We start from the raw sequence: 21,354 nt of genomic DNA on the forward strand, positions 1-21,354 counted from the left end.
AAACAACTTTGAGCTTAAGCCTCAATTAGTTTCTCTAATGCAACAGAATTGCAAGTTTTATGGACTTCCATTGGAAGATCCTCATCAGTTTTTGGCTGAGTTCTTGCAAATTTGTGACACTGTCAAGACTAATGGGGTTGACCCTGAGGTCTACAGACTTATGCTATTCCCTTTTGCTGTAAGAGACAGAGCTAGGACATGGTTGGACTCTCAACCTAAAGAAAGCCTGGACTCATGGGAAAAGCTAGTCAATGCCTTCTTGGCAAAGTTCTTTCCACCTCAAAAATTGAGTAAGCTTAGAGTGGAAGTCCAAACCTTCAGACAGAAGGATGGAGAATCCCTCTATGAAGCTTGGGAAAGATACAAACAATTGATCAGAAAATGTCCTTCTGACATGCTTTCTGAATGGAGCATCATAGGTATTTTCTATGATGGTCTCTCTGAACTATCCAAGATGTCTTTGGATAGCTCTGCTGGAGGATCTCTTCATTTGAAGAAGACGCCTACAGAAGCTCAAGAGCTGATTGAAATGGTTGCAAATAACCAATTCATGTACACTTCTGAAAGGAATCCTGTGAACAATGGGACTAATCAGAAGAAAGGAGTTCTTGAGATTGATACTCTGATTGCCATATTGGCTCAGAATAAAAAATTGACTCAACAAGTCAATTTGATTTCTCAAAGTCTGTCTGGAATGCAAAATGCACCAAGCAGTACTAGGGATGCTTCATCTAAAGAAGAAGCTTATGATCTTGAAAACCCTTCAATGGAAGAGGTGAATTACCTAGGAGAACCCTATGGAAACACCTATAATTCTTCATGGAGAAATCACCAAAATCTCTCATGGAAGGATCAACAGAGACCTCAACAAGGTTTCAACAACAATAATGGTGGAAGAAACAGGTTTAGCAATGGCAAGCCTTTTCCATCATCTTCTCAGCAACAGACAGAGAATTCTAAGCAAAACCACTCTGACTTAGCAACCATGGTCTCTGATCTAATCAAAACCACTCAAAGTTTCATGACTGAAACAAGGTCCTCCATTAGGAATTTGGAGGCACAAGTGGGACAGCTGAGCAAGAGAATTACTGAACTCCCTCCTAGTACTCTTCCAAGCAATACAGAAGAAAATCCAAAAGGAGAGTGCAAGGCCATCAACATGGCCGAATTTGGAGAGGAAGGAGAGGCAGTAAACGCCACTGAGGAAGACCTCAATGGGCGTGCACTGACCTCCACTGAGTTCCCCAATGAGGAACCATGGGAATCTGAGGCTCAAAATGAGACCATAGAGATTCCATTGGACTTACTTCTGCCTTTCATGAGCTTTGATGAGTATTCCTCCTCTGAAGAGGATGAGTATGTCACTGAAGAGCAAGTTGCTAAATACCTTGGAGCAATCATGAAGCTAAATGACAAGTTATTTGGAAATGAGACTTGGGAGAACGAACCTCCTTTGCTCACCAAAGAACTGGATGACTTGTCTAGGCAGAAATTACCTCAAAAGAGACAAGACCCTGGGAAGTTTTCACTATCTTGTACCATAGGCACCATGACCTTCAAGAAGGCTCTGTGTGACTTAGGGTCAAGTGTAAACCTCATGCCTCTCTCTGTAATGGAGAAGCTAGGGATCTTTGAGGTACAAGCTGCAAGAATCTCACTAGAGATGGCAGACAATTCAAGAAAACAAGCTTATGGACTTGTAGAGGATGTTCTGGTAAAGATTGAATACCATTACATCCCTGCTGATTTCATAGTCCTAGAGACTGGGAAGTGCATGGATGAATCCATCATCCTTGGCAGACCCTTCCTTGCCACAGCAAAGGCTGTGATTGATGTTGATGGAGGTGAACTAATCATTCAAGTGAATGAAGAATCTTTTGTGTTTAAGGCTCAAGGATACCCCTCTGTCACCATGGAGAGGAAGCATGAAGAGCTTCTCTCAAATCAGAGTCAAACAGAGCCCCCACAGTCAAACTCTAAGTTTGGTGTTGGGAGGCCACAACCAAACTCTAAGTTTGGTGTTGAACCCCCACATTCAAACTCTAAGTTTGGTGTTGGGAGGTTCCAATATTGCTCTGAGAAAATGTGAGGCTCCATGAGAGCCCTCTGTCAAGCTACTGACATTAAAGAAGCGCTTGTTGGGAGGCAACCCAATGTTATATTTTATATTTTCCTTTGTTATTTTATTTTATTTTGTAGGTTGATGATCATGAGAAGTCACAAAATCAATTGAAAAAGCAAAAACAGAATGAAAAACAGGAAGAAAAATAGCACACCCTGGAGGAAGAACCTACTGGCGTTTAAACGCCAGTGAGGCTAGCAGATGGGCGTTTAACGCCCAGTCTGGCACCATTCTGGGCGTTTAACGCCAGAAAGGGGCACCAGACTGGCGTTAAACGCCAGGAAAGGGCAAGAACCTGGCGTTAAACGCCAGAAATGGGCACCAGCCCGGCGTTTAACGCCAGAATTGGCTCAAAACGTGATTTTGCATGCCATTTGGTGCAGGGATGACTTTTCCTTGACACCTCAGAATCTGTGGACCCCACAGGATCCCCACCAACCCTTCACCTATCAAATCCCATCTTCTCTTCACCACTCACATCCATCCTTCATAAAACCCCACCTACCTCACCCTTCAAATTCAAACCACTTTCCCTCCCAAACCCACCCATACATGACCGAACCATGAGCCCCCCTCTCCTATATAAACCCTTCTTCACTCCTTCATTTTCACACAACCTAAACACCACTTCTCTCCCTCTTTGGCCGAACACAAAGCCATCCCCTTCTTCCTCATTTCTTCTTCTTCTACTCTTTTCTTTTTCTTTGCTCGAGGACGAGCAAACCTTTTAAGTTTGGTGTGGTAAAAGCATTGCTTTTTGTTTTTCCATAACCATTTATGGCATCCAAGGCCGGAGAAACCTCTAGAAAGAGGAAAGGAAAGGCAAAGCTTCCACCTCCGAGTCATGGGAGATGGAGAGATTCATCTCAAGGGTGCATCAAGACCACTTCTATGAAGTTGTGGCCTTGAAGAAGGTGATCCCCGAGGTCCCTTTTTCACTCAAAAAGAGTGAATATCCGGAGATCCGACATGAGATCCGAAGAAGAGGTTGGGAAGTTCTTACCAACCCATTCAACAAGTCGGAATCTTAATGGTTCAAGAGTTCTATGCCAATGCATGGATCACCAAGAACCATGATCAAAGTGTGAACCCGGATCCAAAGAATTGGCTTACTATGGTTCGGGGGAATACTTAGATTTTAGTCCGGAAAATGTAAGGTTGGCATTTGCCTATGATGCAAGGAGATGAACATCCTTACACAAGAAGGGTCAACTTTGATCAAAGGTGGACCAAGTCCTCAATGACATTTGTGAAGAGGGCGCCCAATGGAAGAGAGATTCAAGAGGGAAGCCGGTTCAACTAAGAAGGCATGACCTCAAGCCTGTGGCTAGAGGATGGTTGGAGTTTATCCAACGCTCAATCATTCCCACTAGCAACCGGTCCGAAGTTACTCTAGACCGGGCCATCATGATTCATAGCATCATGATTTGAGAAGAAGTAGAAGTTCATGAGGTTATAGCCCAAGAACTCTATAAAGTGGCGGACAAGTCCTCCACCTTGGCAAGGTTAGCCTTTCCTCACCTCATTTGTCACCTCTGTTATTCAGTTGGAGTTGACATAGAAGGAGACACCCCCATTGATGAGGATAAGCCCATCACTAAGAAAAGGATGGAGCAAACAAGAGACCCCTCTCATCATGAAATCCCTGAGATGCCTCAAGGGATGCACTTTCCTCCACAAAACTATTGGGAGCAAACTAAACACCTCCCTAGGAGAATTGAGTTCCACATGGACAACTAAGGGTGGAAACACCAAGAACATTCCATTCTCCTCCATGAAATTAGAGAAGATCAAAGAATCATGAGAGAGGAGCAACAAAGACAAGGAAGAGACATTGAGGAGCTCAAGCACTCCATAAGACCTTCAATAGGAAGAACAAGCCGCCATCACTAAGGTGGACCCGTTCTTTAATCTCCTTGTTCTTTATTTTCCTGTTTTTTCGAATTTTAGTGCTTATGTTTATCTATGTTTGTGTCTTGTGATCATTAGTGTCTTAAGTGTCTATGCCTTAAAGTTATGAATGTCCTATGAATCCATCACCTTTCTTAAATGAAAAATGTTTTAATCACAAAAGAACAAGAAGTACAGGATTTCGAATTCATCTTTAAAACTAGCTTAATTAGTTTGATGTGGTGGCAATACTTTTTGTTTTCTGAATGTATGCTTGAACAGTGCATATGTCTTTTGAATTTGTGGTTCATGAATGTTGGCTCTTGAAAGAATGATGAAAAAGGAGACATGTTACTGAGGATCTGAAAAATCATAAAAAAATGATTCTTGAAGCAAGAAAAAGCAGTGAATAAAAAAAACGAAAAAAAAGAAAAAAGAGACGAAAAAAAAGAAAAAAAAAAGAGAAAAGAAAAAGAAAGAAATAAAGTTGTGATCCAAGGCAAAAAGAGTGTGCTTAAGAACCCTGGACACCTCTAATTGGGGACTTTAGCAAAGCTGAGTCACAATCTGAAAAGGTTCACCCAATTATGTGTCTGTGGCATGTATGTATCCGGTGGTAATACTGGAAGACAGAGTGCTTTGGGCCACAGCCAAGACTCAATAAGTAGCTATGTTCAAGAATCATCATACTTAACTAAGAGAATCAATAACACTATCTGGATTCTGAGTTCCTAAAGAAGCCAATCATTCTGAATTTCAAAGGATAAAGTGAGATGCCAAAACTGTTCGGAGGCAAAAAAAGCTACTAGTCCCGCTCATCTAATTTGGAGCTAAGTTTCATTGATAATTTGGAGTCTACAGTATATTCTCTTCTTTTTATCTTATTTGATTTTCAGTTGCTTGGGGACAAGCAACAATTTAAGTTTGGTGTTGTGATGAGCGGATAATTTGTATGCTTTTTGGCATTATTTTTAATATGTTTTTAGTATATTTTGGTTTAGTTTTTAGTATATTTTTATTAGTTTTTAGTTAAAATTCACTTTTCTGGACTTTACTATGAGTTTGTGTATTTTTCTGTGATTTCAGGTATTTTCTGGCTGAAATTGAGGGACCTGAGCAAAAATCTGATTTAGAGACTGAAAAGGACTGCAGATGCTGTTGGATTCTGACCTCCCTGCACTCGAGGTGAATTTTCTGAAGCTACAGAAGCCCAATTGGCACACTCTCAACGGCGTTGGAAAGTAGACATCCTGGGCTTTCCATCAATATATAATAGTCCATACTTTGCCCAAGATTTGATGGCCCAAACCAGCGTTCAAAGTCACCTTCAGAATTTCCAGCGTTAAACGCCGGAACTGGCACCAAAGTGCGAGTTAAACGCCCAAACTGGCACAAAAGCTGGCGTTTAACTCCAGGAGAAGTCTCTACATGAAAATGCTTCATTGCTCAGCCCAAGCACACACCAAGTGGGCCCGGAAGTGGATTTTTATGTCAATTACTCATCTCTGTACACCCTAGGCCACTAGTTCTCTATATATAGGACCTTTTACTATTGTATTTTTATCTTGGTTCTTCTGGTTCCCTCTCTGGGGCCGAAACCAATGATCACTTTTGTTCTTATGTATTTTCAACGGTGGAGTTTCTACACACCATAGATTAAGGTGTGGAGCTCTGCTGTACCTCGAGTATTAATGCAATTACTATTGTTCTTCTATTCAATTCCGCTTGTTCTTATTCTAAGATATTCATTGCACCCAAGAACATGATGAATGTGATGATTATGTGACGCATCATCATTCTCACTTATGAACAAGTGATTGACAACCACTTCTGTTCTACAAGCTAACAAGGCTCTAATGTATATCTCTTGGATTCTGATACACGATGCATGGTTGATCGCCTGACAACCGAGTGCTCGCCTGACAAACGAGCCAGCCATTCCGTGAGATCAGAGTCTTCGTGGTATAGGCAAGAACTGATGGCGGCATTCAGAGAATCCGGAAGGTCTAACCTTGTCTGTGGTATTCTGAGTAGGATTCAATGATTGAATGACTGTGACGTGCTTCAAACTCCTGATGGCGGGGCGTTAGTGACAAACGCAAAAGATCAATGGATTCTATTCCGGCTGATCGAGAACCGACAGATGGATAGCCGTGCCGTGACAGGGTGCGTTTGAACATTTCCACTGAGAGGATGGGAGGTAGCCACTGACAACGGTGAAACCCTTGCATAAGCTTGCCATGGAAAGGAGTAAGAAGGATTGGATGAAGACAGTAGGAAAGCAGAGAGACGGAAGGGACACAGCATCTTCATGCGCTTATCTGAAATTCCCACCAATGAATTGCATAAGTACCTCTATCTTTATCTTTATGTTTTATTCATCATCTATACCCATTTGAGTCTGCCTGACTAAGATTTACAAGGTGACCATAGCTTGCTTCATACCAACAATCTCCGTGGGATCGACCCTTACTCGCGTAAGGTTTATTACTTGGACGACCCAGTGCACTTGCTGGTTAGTTGTGCGGAGTTGTGATGGACAGTTGAGATTGCAATGAGCGTACCATGTTGATGGCGCCATTGATGATCACAATTTCGTGCACCAGTCCACAAATCCTGAGGTGATCCTGTGGGGTCCACAGGTCCTGAGGTGTCAAGGAATTCCATCCTTGCACCAAATAGGCATGTATAATGCCTTGGCACACCATTCTGGCGTTTAAACGCCCATTGGTGCACGTTCTGGGCGTTCAACGCCCATGTAAAGCATGTTTCTGGCGTTGAACGCTAGTTTCATGCTTGTTACTGGCGTTCAGCGCCAGTTTTTCCTCTCTGGGCACATTCCTGGCGTTCAGCGCCAGGATGTTGCTTGTTTCTGGCGTTCAGTGCCAGAATGGTGCTCTGTTCTGGCGTTGAACGCCGGCCAGATGCACCTTACAGGCGTTGAACGCCAGCCTGTGCGTCCTCCAGGGTGCGAATTTTTTCTTCTGCTGTTTTTGATTCTGTTTTTAATTTTTATGATTTTTTCGTGACTCCTCATGATCATGTACCTAATAAAACATAAAATAACAATAAAATATAATAAAATAAAAATTAGATAAAATTGGGTTGCTCCCAACAAGCGCTTCTTTAATGTCAATAGCTTGACAGTGGCTCTCGTGGAGCCACAAGGTGATCAGGTCAATGTTGTATAGTTGTCCACACCAAACTTAAAGTTTGGATATGGGATCTTAACACCAAACTTAGAGTTTGGTTGTAGCCTCACAACACCAAACTTAGAGTTTGACTGTGGGGGCTCTTCTTGACTCTGAACTGAAAGAAGCTCTTCATGCTTACTCTCTTTTGTCACAGAGGGATGGCCATGTGCCTTAAACACAAGGTATTCCCCATTCAATTGAAGGACTAATTCTCCTCTGCTGACATTTATCACAGCTTCTGCTGTGGCTAGGAAAGGTCTTCCTAGGATGATGCATTCATCATCTTCTTTCCTAGTGTCTAGGATTATGAAATCAGCAGGGATGTAAAGGCCTTCAACCTTTACTAGCACGTCCTCTAACCCATAAGCTTGTCTCATGACTTGTCTGCCAATTGTAATGAGAACAAGCAGGCTGTACCTCAATGATCCCCAGCTTCTCCATTACAGAGAGTGGCATAAGATTATCCCTGCCCCAGATCACACAGAGCTTTTGCAAAGTTCATGGTCCTATGGTGCAAGGTATTAAGAACTTGCCAGGATCTTGTTTCTTTTGAGGTAGAGTTTTTCTGAATCCAAGTATCTAGTTCCTAAGGAGCAAGGGAGGTTCACTTTCCCAAGTCTCATTACCAAACAGCTTGGCATTCAGCTTCATGATAGCTCCTAAGTATTGAGCAACTTGCTCTCCAGTCACATCTTCATCCTCTTCAGAGGAAGAATAGTCTTCAGAGCTCATGAATGGCAGAAGGAGATATAATGGAATCTCTATGGTCTCTATATGAGCCTCAGATTCCTTTGGATCCTTAATAGGAAACTCCTTCTTGCTTGAGGGACGTCCCAGGAGGTCTTCCTTACTAGGATTTTCGTCCTCCTCCTCCCTTGTGCATTCGGCCATGTTGATCACATCAATGGCCTTGCACTCTCCTTTTGGATTCTCTTCTGTATTACTTGGGAGAATACTGGGAGGAGTTTCAATGACTTTCTTACTCAGCTGGCCCACTTGTGCCTCCAAATTCTTATGGAGGATCTTGTTTTCATGAAACTAAAAGTGGCCTTGACAGACAGAGACTAGATTGGCTAAATTAGAAGTGTTTTGTTCAGAATTCTCTGTCTGTTGCTGAGAAGATGATGGATATGGCTTGCTATTGCTTAGCCTATTGCGTCCACCATTGTTAAAGCCTAGTTGAGGCTTTTGTTGATCCTTCCATGAGAAATTTGGATGATTTCTCCATGATGAGTTATAGGTGTTTCCATAAGGTTCACCCATGTAATTGACCTCTGCCATGGCAGGGTTCTCAAGATCATAAGCTTCTTCAGAAGCTGCCTCTCTAGTACTGTTGGATGCATGTTGCCATCCATTCAGATTTTGAGAGATCATGTTGACCTGTTGATTCAACACTTTGTTCTGAGCCAATATGGCATTCAGAGCATCAATTTCAAGAACTCCTTTCTTCTGAGGTGTCCCATTATTCACGGAATTCCTCTCAGAAGTGTACATGAATTGGTGTTGCAACCATGTCAATGAGTTCTTGAGCCTCTTCAGGCGTTTTTCTTCAGGTATAGATCCACCTGCAGAATGGTCCAATGACATTTTCGAAAATCAGATAGACCATAATAGAATATATCTAATATGGTCCATTCTGAAAACATGTCAGATGGACATCTTTTGGTCAGCTGCTTGTATCTTTCCCAAGCTTCATAGAGGGATTCACCATCTTTTTGTTTGAAGGTTTGAACATCCACTCTCAACTTGCTCAGCTTTGAGGAGGAAAGAATTTATCCAAGAAGGCAGTGACCACTTATCCCAAGAGTCCAGGCTATCCTTGGGTTGAATCCACCATATCTAGCTCTGTCTCTTACAGCAAAAGGGAAAAGCATGAGTCTGTAGACTTCAGGATCAACTCCATTCGTCTTACAGTCTCACAGATCTGCAAGAAACTCAGTTAAGACTGATAGGGATCTTCAGATGGAAGTCTATAAAACTTGCAGTTTTGTTGCATTAAAGCAACTAGCTGAGGTTTCAGCTCAAAGTTGTTGGCTCCAATGGCAGGAATGGAGATGCTTCTTCCATCAAACTTGGACGTTGGCTTTGTGAAGTCACCAAGCATTCTCCTTTCATTATTATTATTTTCGGCTGCCATCTCCTTCTCTTGTTCGAAAATTTCTGAAAGGTTACCTTTAGAATAATTTAATTTAGCTTCTCTTAATTTCCTTTTCAGAGTCCTTTCAGGTTCTGGATCAATTTCAACAAGAGTGCCTTTTTCCTTGTTCTTGCTCATATGAAAGAGAAGAAAACAAGAAAAGAAAGAGGAATCCTCTGTCCAGTATAGAGATTCCTTTATGTTAGTAGAAGAAGAAAGGGTAGAAGAATGAAGAAGGATGGATTCGGATTTTTGGATGGAGAGAGGTGAAGAGAAGTTTTAGTAATTAAATAATTAAATAGAATAAGAAAAGGGGAAGAGAATTCGAAAATAATTTTAAAAAGGGGTTAGTGATTTTCGAAAATTAAAGATAAAATATAATTGAAATTAAAATTTGAAACAATTAATTAATTAAAAAAAGTTTTTGAAAAAGAGAGGTGTTTTCAAAAATTGAAGAGGGAAAAGTAGTTAGGTGGTTTTGAAAAAGATAAGAAACAAACCAAAAGTTAGTTAGTTGATTGAAAAAGAATTGAAATCAAAATTGAAAAAGATAAGAAGATAATAAGTAGATAAGCTATTTTTGAAATCAAATTTTGAAAAGATAAAATTTTTGAAAAAGATCAAATAAAAGATAAAAATATTTAATTCAAAAATTTTGAAATTATTTACTTCACTAACAAGAAACTACAAGATAAGATTTTTAAAATTGAAATTTTGACTTGACTTGTAAGAAACAACTAATTTTTAAAAAATTTTGACCAAGTCAACCCAAAATTTCGAAAATTTGGAGGGAAACAAGGAAAAGATATTTTTTTGATTTTTGAATTTTTAATTATGAGAGAGAAAAACAACAAAAATACTCAATGCGTGAAATTTTTAGATCAAAACAATGAATGCATGCAAGAATGCTATGAATGTCAAGATGAACACCAAGAACACTTTGAAGATCATGATGAACATCAAGAACATAATTTTGAAAAATTTTTAATGCAAAGAAAACATGCAAGACACCAAACTTAGAAATCTTTAATGCATGGACTCTAACAAACGAAAAATGCATATGAAAAACAACAAACAACACAAACAGAAACATCAAGATCAAACAAGAAGACTTGTCAAGAACAACTTGAAGATCATGAAGAACACCATGAATGCATGAAATTTTTGAAAAATGCAAAAAATTTTTAAAGCATGCAATTGACACCAACTTAAAAATTGACTCAAGACTCAAACAACTTGGTGCACGAAATTGTGATCCTTAAAGTTGATCCTGGTACTTATATGGAATTTGAAATTGGCATCAGTGAACACAACTCCATTCAACTAACCAGCAAGTGTACGGGTCGTCCAAGTAATAAACCTTACGCGAGTAAGGGTCGATCCCACAGAGATTGTTGGTATGAAGCAAGCTATGGTCACCTTGTAAATCTCGTTAGGCAGATTAAATTGATTTATGGTTTTCGAATAATTAATAATAAAAGGAAAATAAAGGATTAGAGAGACTTATGTAGATTAATAGTGGAATTTCAGATAAGTGTATGGAGATGCTGGCTCCTCTTGAAACTCTACTTTACTCTCTCTTCAATCCTTCTTACTCCTTTCATGGCAAGCTGTATGTAGGGGTTCACTATCATCAATGGCTACTTTCAATCCTCTCGGGAAAATGGTATATGCGCTGTCACTGCACGGCTAATCGTCTGGAGGCATCCCTTGGTTGATAGCTACATCCCATCCTCTCAGTGAAAACGTTCCAAATGCTCTGTCACAGCACGGCTAATCATCTGTCGGTTCTCAATCAGGTTGGAGTAGAATCCATTGATTCTTTTGCGTCTGTCACTAACGCCCAGCCTTCAGGAGTTTGAAGCTCGTCGCAGTCATTCATACCGGAATCCTACCGGAATACCACAGACAAGGTAGACTTTCCAGACTCCCAGGATACTCGGAATACCACAGACAAGGTTAGACTTTTCGGATCCTCATGAATGCCGCCATCTTCTAGCTTATACCACGAAGATTCTGTTGGGAATCTAAGAGATATGCGCCCGGCCTAAGGTAGAACGGAAGTGGTTGTCAATCACGCGCGTTCATAGGTGAGAATGATGATGAGTGTCACGCAGACAAGGTTAGACTTTTCGGATCCTCATGAATGCCGCCATCTTTCTAGCTTATCCACGAAGATTCTGTTGGGGAATCTAAGAGATATGCGCCCGGCCTAAGGTAGAACGGAAGTGGTTGTCAATCACGCGCGTTCATAGGTGAGAATGATGATGAGTGTCACGGATCATCACATTCATCAAAGTGTTGTGCAACGTATATCTTGGAATAAGAATAAAAGAGAATTGAATAAAAAGTAATAGTAATTGTATTGAAACTTGAGGTACAGCAGAGCTCCACACCCTTAATCTATGGGGTGCAGAAACACCACTGTTGAAAATACATAAGTAAAAGGTTCAGGCATGGCTGAATGGCCAGCCCCCATGATCTGAGAACTAATCGTCCCAAGATGTCAAATACATTAGTTAAATGTTCTATTTATAATAAACTAGCTCCTAGGGTTTACATGAGTAAGTATTTGATGCATAAATCCACTTCCGGGGCCCACTTGGTGTATGTTTGGGCTGAGCTTGATCAATCCACGAGCTGAGGCTTCTCTTGGAGTTGAACTCCGAGTTATGACGTGTTTTGGGCGTTCAACTCCGGATCATGACGTTTTTCTGGCGTTTAACTCCAGACAGCAGCATGTACTTGGCGTTCAACGCCAAGTTACGTTGTCAATTTCCGAATAAAGTATGGACTATTATATATTACTGGAAAGCCCTGGATGTCTACTTTCCAACGCCGTTAAAGGCGCGCCAATTGGAGTTCTGTAGCTCCAGAAAAGCCATTTTGAGTGCAGGGAGGTCAGATTCCAACAGCATCAGCAGTCCTTTTGTCAGCCTTTTTCAGAGTTTTGCTCAAGTCCCTCAATTTCAGCCAGAAATTACCTGAAATCACAGAAAAACACACAAACTCATAGTAAAGTCCAGAAATATGAATTTAACATAAAAACTAATGAAAACATCCCTAAAAGTAGCTTGAACATACTAAAAACTACCTAAAAATAATGCCAAAAAGCGTATAAATTATCCGCTCATCAGTAGTCTATTCCTACTATGAGGAATTTGACTTGTCCCGATCCTTGAGGAAAAGGTCCGAGGAGATCGAGTCCCCATTTTGCGAATGGCCAAGGTGAGGTTACGTTGATGAGTTTCTCTGGCGGAGCGGTGTGAAAGTTGGCATACTTCTGACATGGTGAACATGTCCTTACAAATTCTGTGGCTTCTTTTTGTAGAGTTGGCCAATAAAATCCTGCCCGAAGTACTTTTTTGGCGAGTGCCTGCGCTCTGAGGTAATTGCCACAAATGCCACTATGTACTTCTTCTAGGACATCTTTTGTGTTGGAAGTCGGCACGCATTTTAGCAGTGGTATTGAAATCCCTCTTTTGTATAGAGTATTATTTATGATGGTATAGTATTGTGCTTCTCGTTTTAACCTCTTTGCCTCTTTCTCATCTATAGGGAGAGCTTCTGTTCTGAGGTAGTTAATTATGGGACTCATCCATCCCTGATCGCAACCTGTTATGGCTATGACTTTTTCTTCTTCTGAGATTGATGGATTCTGTAGAATTTCTTAGATGAGGCTTCTATTGTTGCATCCTGGTTTGGTGCTGGCTAGTTTTGAGAGTGCATCGGCCCGGGCGTTTTATTCTCGGGGTATGTGACGAATCCCATACTCTCCGAGTTGTCCAAGCTGTTTCCTGGTTTTGTCCAAGTACTTTTGCATAGTGGGATCTTTGGCTTGGTAGCTTCCTGCTATTTGTGAAGTAACTACCTGTGAATCGCCGAAGATGATAAGTTTTTGAGCTCCAACCTCCCTAGCCAGCTTCAAACCAGCTAGTAGTGCCTCATATTTCGCTTGATTGTTTGAGGCAGGGAACCCGAACTTGAGGGAGAGTTCAATTTGGGTTCCCTGGTCACTTTCAATTATTACGCCCGCGCCACTTCCTGTTTTATTTGAGGAACCATCCACATATAGATTCCATTCTGTGGGGATTTCCGGTGTGTTCGTGAATTCCGCAATGAAGTCGGCCAGATATTGAGATTTGATGGCCGTCCGAGCTTCGTATTGAAGGTCGAATTAGGACAACTCGACTGCCCAATACAAGATTCTACCTACCAAGTCTGTTTTTTGTAAGATACCTTTTATGGGCTGGTTGGTCCGAACTTTAATGGTGTGAGACTGGAAATATGGGCGAAGTCGTCAAGATGTTATTATGAAAGCGTAAGCGAACTTTTCTATTTTCTGGTAGTTCAGCTCGGATCCTTGTAAAGTATATGAGTTGTTGCCCGATGTTGTCTTCTCAGACCAGTGCTGAGGCTATTGCCCGATTTTCCACCGCGAGGTACAATATGAGTGGTTCTCCTTCCCGTGGCCGACTTAGTATAGGTGGCCGTCCCAGGAATATTTTGAAGTCTTGGAAGGCTTGCTCGCATTCTGTTGTCCATTCAAACTCCTTTCCCTTCCTTAGAGTGGTTAGAAGGGGAGAGATCTTATTGCTGATCCGGTCAGGAATCTGGACAAGGCTGCCAACCTCCCGTTGAGTTGTTGTACCTCTTTGACACAAGTCGGACTTTTCATGTCGAGTACGGCCCTGCACTTGTCCGGGTTTGCCTCGATTCCTCTCTGTGTGATCATAAAACCCAAGAATTTACCAGCTTCTACTGCGAAGGTACATTTTGCGAGATTGAGTCGCATGCCGTGTCGTCTTATGGTGTTGAATACTTGTGTCAGGTCGGATAATAACATCTCTTCGTTTTGCGTCTTCACTAGCATGTCGTCTACGTAGACCTCCATAATCTTTTCGATGTGATCCGAAAAAACCTTGTTCATTAATCTTTGGTAAGTGGCTCCCACGTTTTTAAGACTGAAGGGCATAACAATGTAGCAGTAATTTGCCTTTGGGGTTAAGAATGAGGTTTTTTCCTGGTCGGGTGGGTACATTGGGATTTAGTTATATCCCGAGTATGCATCCATGAAGGAGAGGTATTTATATCCGGAGGAGGCATCTACCAGAGCGTCGATGTTTGGGAGCGGATAAGGATCTTTCGGGCAGGCTTTGTTGAGATCGGTATAGTCAGTGCACATTCTCTACTTCCCGTTTGACTTTTTTACCAATACGACATTAGCAAGCCATAGCGGGTATTTGACTTCTCTTATGAAACCTGCCTCTAGTAGAGCTCGTACCTGTTCTTCCACAGCTTGAGAGCGTTCTGGTCCTAGCTTTCTACGCCTTTGTTGTACTGGCCGAGATCCTGGGTAGACTGCTAGCTTGTGGCACATTAGTTTGGGATCTATGCCTGGCATGTCTGCGGCCTTCCATGCAAAGAGGTCGGCGTTGTCTCATAGAAACTGTATGAGTGATTCTTTTATGTCTCCTTTTAGGAGTGTGCCGATATTAGTTGTTTGGTCCGGGGTATTCCCGATCTAGATTTTCTCTATTTCTCCTTCAGGTTGTGGGCGGAGCTCTTCCCGCCTCTGAACTCCACCGAACTCAATTGTGTGGAATTCTTCTCCTCTGCCTCTGAGGTTTAGACTTTCATTGTAACAGCGGCGCGCCATCTTCTGATCTGCCTTTATCGTGGCTATTCCTCCTGCGATTGGGAACTTCATGCATAGATGCAGAGTCGAGACTATTGCGCCGAGCTGATTTAACGTTGTCCGACCTATTAGGGCATTGTAAGCTGAACTTACGTCGACTACGATGTAATCTATTTTGAGTGTTCTTGACTGACTTCCTTTTCTGAAAGTTGTGTGGAGTGAGATGTATCCCATCGGTTGAACTGGGGTATCTCCTAGCCCGAACAGGCTGTCCGGATATGCTCTGAGTTTTTTTTCTTCCAAGTCGAGTTTGTCGAAAGCAATTTTGAATAAGATATCAGCAGAGCTCCCCTGGTCTATCAACGTGCGGTGAAGATTTGCGTTTGCCAGTATAATAGTGATGACCATGGGATCGTCATGCCCTGATGCGACGCCGGATGCGTCTTCTTTTGTAAAAGTCATCGCCGGGATGTCAGGTACTTCCTCCTTTCCTGCGACGTGATATACGTCTTTGAGATGTCTTTTGCGAGATGATTTGGAGATTCCTCCCCCGGAAAATCTGCCGTGTATCATGTGGACATGTCTTTCTGGTGTTCGAGATGATCGCGCGGTTGGTCCGACATCTTCTGCTCTTCTTCTTTTTCTTTGTTCATCATCATGGGTGGCCAGATATCGATCTAGCTTTTCTTCTCGTATGAGCTTTTCAATGACATTTTTTAATTCGAAACTCATTGGTGGAGTGCCCGTAGATCCGATGATATTCACAATATTCAGCCCGATTTCCTCCTCCTTTTTTTCCTTTGGGTGATCGAGCTGGTGGTATTTTTTCCGTGTTCCAAACCTCTCTGTATACATCCACAAGAGACACCCGAAGAGGGGTGTAATTGTGGTATTTTTTATTTTCTCTCCATGTCGATCTTCCTTCTTTCTGGAATCTTTGTCTTTATCCCAGGGGGTGAACCCGGCCTTCGAGGTCTCTCCTAATCGGGAGTTTTCCTCCATGTTGATGTACTTTTTCGCTCATTCCTACACCTCATTCAGAGATGTGGGGTACTTCTTTGATAAAGATTGACTAAAGGGCCCTTCTCGCAAGCCATTAATGAGGCCCATAATAGCGGCTTCTGTTGGCAGGTTCTGTATATCCATGCATGTCTTGTTGAATCTCTCCATGTAGTTGCACAAGGTTTCACGTTCTCCTTGTCTGATTCCCAGCAAGCTCGGAGCATGTTTAGCTTTGTCCTTTTGGATGGAAAATCTGGCCAGGAATTTCTTAGCCATGTCGTCAAAACTTGAGATGGACCTAGGAGGGAGGTTGTCGAACCATCTAATTGTTGTTTTTGTTAAAGTAGTTGGAAAGGCTTTGCAACGAACTGCATCTGAGGCGTCGATGAGATACATTCTACTTCTGAAGTTGCTGAGATGGTAGCTGGGATCTGTAGTGCCATCATATAAGGTCATGTCTGGGAGTTTAAAGTCCTTTGGAATTTTCATCATCAAGATCTCCTTGGTGAATAGATCTTGCTCCTTGCGGTTGCTATCTTCAGGAGTGGATCGGCTGGCTTTCGTCTTGACATCGGCCTCAAGTTTTAGGAGTTTGTTCTCCAATTCCCAGCGTCGCCTTATTTCCCTTTGTAGGTCCTTCTCGGCCTCTCGTTGGCGTAGGGCTTCTTCCTCAAGTTGTTTTAACCGGTCTTGAAATGCATCCATAGCTCCCTCATTTAGGGAGTTCTTCTTGTTGACGATTTGGGAAGTATCTTTTGGTGTGGTGTCCGCAATTTTAAGCGGCGTTCTTTCCTCTAGATCTGAGGTGTGGTCGTTGTCATGGTCGTCCGCCGTGGTGATGGGATGACTTCAGGGTTCCCCGGCAACGGCGCCAATGTTCCGAGGGTTACCTGAAACTATAGGTCGATCTCGGACGAGATCTTCTGTACTGGTCAGAGCTGTTATATCCGACTCGTTGGACTTGGTGATGGTGCTAATCCTTCATCCCGGAGGGTGGGGGGGTACCTGCAAGGGACTCCGATGCTTAAGTTAGCAAGGGTATTAAGCAGGTTTTTAGTAGAATCAGAGTATGAGTTATACCTGGGTGCTCCAGTGTATTTATAATGGTGTAGAGAGACCTTCCTTAGATAAGATAAGTTAGTTATCTTATCTTATCTTTATCTTTAAGTGAGGCCATCTTATCTTTAAGGGAACCGCCTTTATCTCTGTAGGCTTAGGCTGCCCTTGGATTCGGGTCGTGTTCCTCTGTTTGGGCCCTTTATTGGGCTTTCTTGTGATTTGACCAAGCTCTTTGAGAAGAGGTCGGGTCATCCTGACTTGAAGAGGTTGGTCGCTTTGTCTTTAGAACATCCCAGGTCGGACAGCTCGACCCTAGGGTATGAACAGTTACTAAACATATTTAGCCCAATAATAGTTGTTCTCTTCAAGTAGCTAAATATTAAAAGAGAAAGAAAACCAAAGGAGCCCAAGTCTCTCAAAACCCAATATTAATTGATTCACCTCATGTGGCTAAAAGGAAAAGATAGTCAAAGTGGCCCAAGGATGCCATACGTTAATCACAAAATCAAAGGGGCCCAATTTTGTTAAAGCATGTTTTGGTTACCAATTCACTTTGGTGGAATTCAAATTTTAATCAAATTGAATGCATGTTTTCCACGGTTACCACTCACATCTCTGATGGAATTCAAATTTAAATTAACTTGGCTTAATTGCATGCCTTGAAAACAGGAAAGAGAAAGGTCAAATTGATTTGATGGCCTTTAATGTTTCACACGTTACTAGGCTTGGAAAAAGAGAAGTGGTTAATTAATTCATTTTAATTACCTTCTTTACTACTAGTAAAAGCATTTCACTCTTCTCTCTCTTCTCTTTCTTTGCTTTTAGTCATATCATCAGGAAAGGAGGATATGCAAGTTATCAGAAGAGAGGTGCAAGAAACAGAAGCTATGAACAAGCAAGAGGCCATTGTGATGATGGCGTTGGCTAAAAGAAGATCCACAGTAGGGTGTGACTGAGATCTTTGCCACTTATGGTAAGAAGTGGTAAGGAAGTCTCAAGCTCTCCATACCCGAAAATGGAAGAAGATCCAACTCGGTCAGAGAAGAAGATCCCTTGGAAGCATGGCTCGTCTTTACTTTTGATCAACCACCACAGGAGGTAACTACTGTAGCTATGTGGAGGATGAGGCAGAAGATAAGAGCAGGAGGAGCTGTCATCATCAAGGACTCATCAAGGGCTAGGAATCCTTCTTGGGGAGCAAGTTAAGATGGAAGGCCCGAATTGATGGAGCTTGGTGAGAAGGGATGACACAGAGGTAATTGCATGTTGGTTATAGCATTTGATTTCCTCTCTTCTCTCTCTGTCTGAACCGGTTTTAATATTGAAAAAGAAGAAGATTGGCTCGGTTCAACCATTTCAACCTTGGAAGCTTCCCTTTCTATAATAAGGGTGAATAGCCAATGCTTGAGACAAAGAGTGAGAGCACACGTTCGGGTTCCCATAGCTCTTGGAGCTGTTTATTCGACTCCTTCATGGCTTTCATTGAATATTTCTTTTTCTCAGTGAGTCTGTCTATGTTTTATTGGTAAAAGGAAAAATGTGAGGTTTCGTAAGAAAAATCCAATGAGTGCAAAAAGGCAAAGAGTTAAAGAAAAATCCATTATTATCTTAGAAATTCTTTGTATGTATTTCTGTTTTGTTATCATGATCCTGAGGGGATCCCCTTGCAAGTTGGGTTAGCACTTAGCAGTTGAAAGCTTGGTAGGTGACTAAGTCAAGTTCAGTTTTGGGGATAGATTCTGGACTTGTCCCGGATAGGAATGGGTAGTTCCTAGGGAAGAATTGGTGTCTATAATCAATTTGATTATAGTGAAATTTCGTCACAATTGTGATGGAGACTGGATGTAGGCTGCATTGCACTGAGCAGCTGAACCAGGATACTTCTGGGTGTGATTCTCTCTTTCTCTTCTACTTCTTTACTGTTTCTGTTCGTGAGAGACAAAATTGAAAAATATCTCCTAACCAGTTACGAGACAAAAAAATGTCTCGACCAGTTATGAGACAAAAAGCAGAAATATCTCTTGGAGCAATTCTAAAAGCAGAAAGTAATATTCACAAAAAGAGGGCTAAGATTCAACCCCCATTCTCTTAGCCACTGATAACCATTATTATGATTGAGAATAACTCGAGTTGGGGATGCACAACAGAGGGACAGTCCAATGGTTAGCTACCTGGACTTGTCGGGTTGGCTTTATAACTGACAGATGAGACTCATCAGCACTAGGATAGGCATACATCATATGCATTATATGTGAATTGTTTGAAATGCCTAATTGACTACATAATTACTTGCAATTTTCTTAACTACTGTATCTGCTTCTTATTTGTGAATTTCCTTGCTTGATATAATTGTGCTTGCAAGATCCTATTACCGGTGGCGGTTGGGAGGTTCGGAGGAGTTGGAAAGGGGAGTTTTAGTTAGACCGAAGATCCTTAGTTAGTTACCTATTTTTGTTTCTCATGGTTTAGTTATGCTTATACGCTTTAATTATGAACTGGGAGTTCTAAGATTGCCTTCGGCTTTCCTAGGACATTATATGTTAGATATTTGGGCACTCTTATCATGATGAGAACCTCTGGTTCTCACCCATGCGAATTTTGTGGTTTTCAAATGCAGGACGTGAGGCTCCACGCTAAGGCATGCTGGCGACTTCTGATTTAGCGAAGATCCTTAGCTCTTGGGACTTTATTTTGGTTATTTGTATTTACTTAGATACTTATTATCTCCATTGTTTATATATACTGTATTGACTCCTCTTAGAGGTTATTTTCGAGACTCAAGTTTTGTAACTCTGTATTTTGGGTTTTCTTTTGGTGGTTTTCCTATATATATCTACATGTATACTTCTATGTTCGGACCGGTTATCTTCGCGAACCGAGTCTCGAGCCTCGTTATCTGTAGTTTCGCACTCTATTGTACATATATCTGTGTCAGCTTACTTTATCTGTTTTGTTTACATTACCGATCATAGTGTTGCGCTTTTCGATTTAACGATTTTTATTTACCCCTTTTTTCTTTAAAGGCTCTTAGTTATAAACATTTTTCATACTACTATATATACTAAATTTTATCTTTAGAGGTCGTAATACCTCGCCACCTCTGTTTTATGACTTAAAAATAAGACTCTGTGTGGTAGGGTGTTACAGTCTTCTTTGTTAGTCTTGCTAGTACTTGAAGATATGTTAGCATTGCTAGTGGTTAATAAACCCAATTAAGACTTATGAGGCAAATTCTGATGCTTGACATTCAGAATCTGGATAGGTTTGAAGAAGAAAGAAAAAAGGATACAGTTAAGATAAGACAAAAAAATTTAAACAAGGAAAATGTGGAAGAAAAACGGCAAAATTTACTTGTCTACTCTTTAATTTCCTCCTTCCAATTTTCGCCTCTTAATAGCTTGATTCTCTTGGGCCAAATGGGGAATCCCAACAGTGTTGGTTTTCATGGATGATGACTATAACTGTGGTTTTTTACTGGTGCCTATCATTTTATCTGTCTCTTACTTTTTGGAGGTGGTAGTTGTCAATTTTTTCTGTAATGTTGGTTTGGGAGTGCAAGCATCTTTTTCTACTTCAGCAGACCCATCTCCAGATGATAAAATCTCTAAGCATGAGCTCTCTTCTTTACAAACATCTTCACTTCTTTCCGTATCAACAGGAACCCGATATTCATTGATCATAATTGTTATATGAGAACTTACGTCAATAATCAGGGAACAAATTTTCCAAGCATGCTCAGATTGCAGTAATAATTACCACATGAGAAGTAGTTGTGTTGTTTTCTTCTTTGACTTCACTGCAAGGTGCATCATCTTCCTTTATTTCAGTAGTCATGCTTTGTGGATGCTTAATTGTTTCCTGAAAAGTCTCCTCAACATTTCGGATGTCTAGTAAAACAATATATGATCAGTGATGATAATTCAATCAAATTTTAAGCACAACATTATATCATCAATGTAGAAGTAAGAGTAGCGTGTCTATTTTGTCAGCTTCACTAAAATCACACAAGGTATCTGATGAGCGGATAATTTATACGCTTTTTGGCATTATTTTTAGGTAGTTTTTAGTAAGTTCAAGCTACTTTTAGGGATGTTTTCATTAGTTTTTATGTTAAATTCACATTTCTGGACTTTACTATGAGTTTGTGTGTTTTTCTGTGATTTCAGGTAATTTCTGGCTGAAATTGAGGGACTTGAGCAAAACTCTGAAAAAGGCTGACAAAAAGGACTGCTGATGTTGTTGGAATCTGACCTCCCTGCACTCAAAATGGATTTTCTGGAGCTACAGAACTCCAAATGCCTCGCTCTCAACG

The 21,354-nt window shown here is 41.3% G+C and overlaps 2 non-coding genes across 2 annotated transcripts; one reads left to right on the top strand and one right to left on the bottom strand.

Moving 5' to 3' along the window:
• Positions 1–292: 292 nt before the first annotated feature.
• On the bottom strand, positions 293–400 carry LOC130953813 (small nucleolar RNA R71). Its single transcript, XR_009075974.1, has one exon. It is a non-coding gene; the product is annotated as a small nucleolar RNA R71 (small nucleolar RNA).
• An 8,450-nt stretch (positions 401–8,850) lies between these two features.
• LOC130953277 (small nucleolar RNA R71) lies at positions 8,851–8,954 on the top strand. The gene has a single exon (XR_009075447.1). It is a non-coding gene; the product is annotated as a small nucleolar RNA R71 (small nucleolar RNA).
• Positions 8,955–21,354: the final 12,400 nt, after the last annotated feature.

The sequence above is a fragment of the Arachis stenosperma genome, chromosome 9, assembly GCF_014773155.1.
Source record: "Arachis stenosperma cultivar V10309 chromosome 9, arast.V10309.gnm1.PFL2, whole genome shotgun sequence".
NCBI lineage: Eukaryota > Viridiplantae > Streptophyta > Magnoliopsida > Fabales > Fabaceae > Arachis > Arachis stenosperma.